The sequence below is a fragment of the Lathyrus oleraceus genome, chromosome 6 (genome assembly GCF_024323335.1).
Source record: "Lathyrus oleraceus cultivar Zhongwan6 chromosome 6, CAAS_Psat_ZW6_1.0, whole genome shotgun sequence".
NCBI classification, from domain to species: Eukaryota; Viridiplantae; Streptophyta; class Magnoliopsida; order Fabales; family Fabaceae; genus Lathyrus; species Lathyrus oleraceus.
In genome coordinates, this window is record NC_066584.1 from 411,954,976 (window position 1) to 411,960,640 (window position 5,665).

Sequence of the window (5,665 nt, forward strand, 5' to 3'; positions counted from 1 at the left end):
AAGAACCCTAATTACCAAATCCTAAATTCAATTCTAATCGAGAACATTCAAAGCCCCCAGGGTTGGGGATTTGAATCCCCTCTCCACCCTCTACATCATAAGAACGTCCAAATGGAGAAAAGAAAGATCTTGGAACCTACCTACCTTGAATCTCGAATTTCTCTTCTTCTCCTTGTTCTTTTTCCTTCTTTGAGTTGTTGATGCTTGAGTGCAAAACTGAGTCCTGTGAGATTTCTTCTTTTAAAGTTGAATGAATGAAGGTTCTGTTGAGTGATGAAGATAAAGGTATGAGTTTTATCTCTTGTTGTTTCAGAGCTTCAATGTGAAGCTCTAAGAAACAATGGAGAAAAAAATCTTTTTGAGTTAGGGGAAAGGAAATGGCGAATGAATGAAGATTGAAGAGTGATTTTGTTATTGGTGATGATTGATTATGGATTGAAGAAGAAGATGAGGATTGAGAGTGAGAAAATGGTGGAGAGTTTAAGTGATGAATGTTGATGATTGGAGAGGGTTCTTGTGATCAATCATTGAGAGCCAGGATTGAATGATGATCAAAGAGTTTTATATATTGTTAGAACATTGGGAATTGATGCCAGGTTGTTAGGATATTCAGTTGGAATTTTGTGGAATCGAGGTTGAGTTGTAACTGAATTTCTATTTTGATATGTGTGGATCCCTAGGCAATCCAACTGGAATGGTAGTTAGTGCAGTTAAGTTAGTTAGCTTAGGTGGCATTAGTTGGTTATCTAGTTAGGATAATTATTCAGTTAAGTGGATACGTTAGTTTTGGTTATATATTGCTTGTAATGTTGTGAGGTTGTATGGTCAAGTCATATTCAGTTTTGCTTATTAATGTGTTTTAATGTTCTAGGTTCTGGTGTATCTTGATGTGTTCAGTGATGTTCTTGTGGTTTCGTGGTTGTGATGTAGGTCCTGCAGGCATGGCTATTGAAGGTTATTGTGTACAACTATGTGGATTACAAAGCTTGTGTGGCTTGGCAGGTTGGCCAATTAGGGCAGATTACATATTCTGCTGACTTGATGCAGGTTGGTACTCATGGCCAGGTTTCATGATCTTGTTGCAGTTTGTAGGTTTGCATTGTTTTGTTTGAATGAACCTATTGTTGGTCTAGTATGTTTTCTTGACATGAATGCATTGGCCAGGTATTGGCTGTTATGACAAGGCTGCTCATTGTTAGATTTGTGGTGCTGCAGGTCTGAGTTTGCAGGGTGAGTGACTTGTGATGCTTTGATGTGCTGGTATGCAGGATAATTTAATGACTGAGTTGTTATGATCGTTGTAGGTCAGGTATTATGGCATGGTTCAGGGCTTGGTTACACCATGATTTTATAGGTAAGGTGTTGCAGAATTTGCACAATTGGTGAGGTTCCTTGAACATGGATCAAGATTTAATTGTGGATTGGTTCAGTTCTAGTTTAGGCTTTATTATGTTATGATTGTTATTAGCTTTTACATTGTTGGATATATGTTAGGTCTGATTGTATTGCTTAATATATATGAACTGTGTTAATTAATGACTTCTTACATACTTCATGGCATTGATGTTTACTAGGTGTATTGCTATGATTGTGTATCTACTAGAGTATGCTTATGATGCTGCACTACGAATGAAGTTCTACTGAATTGTGAATTCATGGTTCTAGCATATTTGTGGATCAGTTTACTAATTGATGATTAGTTGCATTGAAACCTAGTTTTTGTCTTTGCAATTCTGACTTCATATTATGCCTTGCTTCATGATATTCACTTGTGCCATGTTGGTACATGAATGGATTTTCTATCAATGAATGGTTGTGTATTGTCATGTTTTAATGTATGTCATGAATGTGAGCTAATATTTGATTGGCTTTGCCTGGTACAGGTTGAAACTGGCTCAAGGCCAAGACCGACTTATGCTGCTGCAGATCACACCCTTGATGTCACATTGCTCATGTTGGACTATTCTTTAACCATGCCATATTTGTTTGTGAAGTGTAAGTGTAGCGGTGTATTTGTCACTTTATGATTTATTGACTAAATCAAAAGCAAAGCATACAAAGAATCGAGTCGCCACCGCACTTTTATTTATCCAAAGGAATGGCTAAAAAGCGAACAAAAGCCTAAGAAGTTTTACACATAGAAAACTAATGAAAAGATCAGAGATCTGGGTAAGGGGTTAATTACGCAATGGGAAGGTGTTAGGCACCCAAAACGTCCTAGGTACTCCTAGGGAGCCCTTTTCACAACTTGTTGTATGAAATGTTATTTGTTTATGAAATATTTATTGTGCAAACATGGATTGAAGGGATGAGAAAAAGAATATACAATTTTTATTTTTGTGTTTAAACGGATGAACCCGTTGCCTACGTACCTTTCCATGGAAGGTAAGGATCAAAACGCCGTAGTTCGGCTAAAAGATTTCCAAAAATATGAGTGGATTGATTTTAAAACAAAAGCCCTAAGGTCTTTCGTTATCCACGGGAGAAAACTCAACCTTATACAAACAACAAGTCCACCATGTGAGAAAAGCTTCAACTTGCTAGTGAGGGGTTAACCCTATAATAAGCAAGGAAGTCTTATAATTCAATCACTAAGGACAAAAGGTGAGATTAACATCAACCAACTAGGATAAATCAAACCTATGGCTAATGTATGAAAACTTATCAAGAATGGACAAAGCCACAAAACAATTGAATGAGTGAAATTAACCAATTAGGATTTATTCACAAAAGATGGTCAAAGTATGATTAGAATTCTATTCAAAGAAGTATTGTGAAAATGAAATTTGAAAAATCAAAGGCCTAAGGCCTAGGTTTCTAATTTGAAAAGAAGTGAAAATGTTTGCACAATAGTTTTCAAGTTTTTGGGTTAACATGCACATGGAGGTTTAAAGAAACAAAAGGTGGGAGGGTGAGAAAGTAAAACTTCTTAGATGTTCACCTCTTGAGATCATATGTAGATGATTCAAGTGATTCCTTTGGAATAGGCAATAAGCAAACAACAGATAACAAGATGGATACCAGATGCCAATCAATGGACTTATTCCAATCTCCCAAAACAAAATGGATACCGGATGCCAATCAATGGACTTATACTAGTCTCCTAAAGCAGAAAGAAACAGTGATACCAGATGCCAATTAATGGACTTATACTAGTCTCACAAAACAAAAACAAACATGGATACCAGATGCCAATCAATGGACTTATACTAGTCTCCTAAAGCAAAATGAAACAATGATACCAGATGCCAATCAATGGACTTATACTAGTCTCACAAAACAATAATGGATACCGGATGCTAATCAATGGACTTATACTAGTCTCCTACCATATCATGGGAAACAACTGCCAATTAATGGACTTATGCTTGCCTCCTCCATGGTCAAAACAAAATGCTACAAAGCAAAGTTTATGAAATGATACACAAGTGATGATGATAAGTGCACAAAGGCACACTCAAGCAAATATGCACAGATGAATCAAGTAAGCAGACAATCAAGTCAGTTAGCACACACTATATACAATCAATTAGGCTCAAGCAAGGTTAGGCTTTACAGCCAACTGGAATGGGGTATTTTGAGCTCTTAACCCTAACATTGAGAGTTTGGGTGAAGCAGATGAAAAGGAGATGAGGGGTGTGCCTCATAGCTCTTATCCCTGGTCAGGGAGAGCTTTGATCAATGGAAAGGGTGGGAGTTCAGAAAGTTGGAACTCTTCTCCACCAATAGACTCTATAAGATCTTGGGTTATTATTCACCATGCATCAACACATGGTGTGAGCAAGGTGAATGACACACTGAGTAGCAGGAGATGGACTACACATCTCTTTTATCTGCCAATTGCCTCATAAGAGGACTTTTCCTGCTTGGCACAACATTAAACAAACACAAGCATTGCCTCTTAAGGAGGACTTCAGACAAGTGCCTACCAATAACAGTAGGTCTTCCAGACTACACGAAGATTAGAGATTATACCTAAGTGGTTAAGCAACCAAGCAAAGCAAAGTTCACAATGAACTTAAAGCAACTTATGTACCTGTGGAAACACTAAATAGATCAGTACAATACTCAGACAATCAGACAACAGTCAATAAGCAACAGATGATCTCAATGTACAAAATGTGTAAACCAAAAGGTAAACTCAAATGAGTTAGCATCAACCTACAAAACACATAAAGATTAGTAATCAAAGGCAAACATCAATGCTCAAATGAGGGAGCATCATCAATTATGCAACTTGGATGTTCAACCTGAAATCAAAGCTCAAACATAAGCCACAAACCACTAGGTCAAAGCCTAGGGTCAAAGATGGAGAAAAAATTTAAAACAGGATCTGAAATTTAACATGAATCAACTTCAAACACATCTTGACACATTCCAAAAGGTCTCACATCAATATCATTAACCAAAAGCATTTCATGATCAATTGAAGTTCAAGGCAATTTTAAAGCTCAAATGTGATCAACCAGAATGAAAAATCTCAATCAAATTAGAAATGATTCAAATAATTCCAACAAAATTCATGATCAGTCAGGACATTCATAACATGCATCACACAAAAAATTAGAAGCATAGGACATCATTTGGCATGGCAAACTCATCATACAAATTGAACATCAAAAGGTGTGACACAAATTGTCACACCAACTTAGCACAACCATAAAACAGGAATGACAATTGATAAAAATACCAAATCAACACCAAAATGTCAAGCAATGTGTCTAGTTTCATCATGCAAAATTTCACATTCATTGGATAAGAAACAAGCATTTCACAAAGGTATAAGCATGGCAAGGTCAAAATAAGACACATGATCAATCCTTCTAGCACAAAAAATTATCCAGCCAAGCACAATTTTGAAATTAATGATCAAAAAATAATAGACAGAACAAGGATCATAATGCAAAAAATTGGGATGAATTTGGATGAGTTTTGCATTTGTTATGATTTTTGCAAGTTGAGAAAAAATTAAAAAAAAACATGAGAAGCATAGCATATGAAATGTGGAGGGAAAGTGAGAAAATGCAAGGCATTTGAAAAAAGTGCACAGCCAGGAATCGAAGTCAGTATGCATTCAAATATGGCGCACGCTCAAAACGACACTGTATCAGCTCAAACCCTAGCGCGCCAAAACATTCGTAGCTAATTCAAAAATCCGTAGCTAATCTGAAGCAAAGCCGTGGCAAATCTGGAAACGAAGAACATGCAAAGGTTGAAGATGAAGATCATCATGATCTTCATCTGGATTTTCCAGAAAATAAAAAATGTGTCCAGAAATCATCTAAAAGCATACCAATCGATTCATCATGCAATGCACATTCAAGATCCATAATCATTTCAACATAAAACACCAAAACAAGCATGAATCGAAGAAATTAAAAGTCATCAATCAAAACTTCAATCTATCGTATCTCACTCAAAACAGCACCAATTTGCACGACTCAAAGCTCAGAATAACCAGCACACTTAGATCTACAACATCATGGCAAGGAAATTCAAAAATAAGAGAATCGATTTGTAACCTCTTGAAGAGCAGAAGCTGGAATTGGCTTGGTTCAAGGCTTGAAACGATCAAAAGCTTCTCTATGATGCTTGTATAGATGATTGGAGGAAAGATTGAAGCTCAATTGCACTTGCATTCAACAGAATCTGAAATCACCATGGA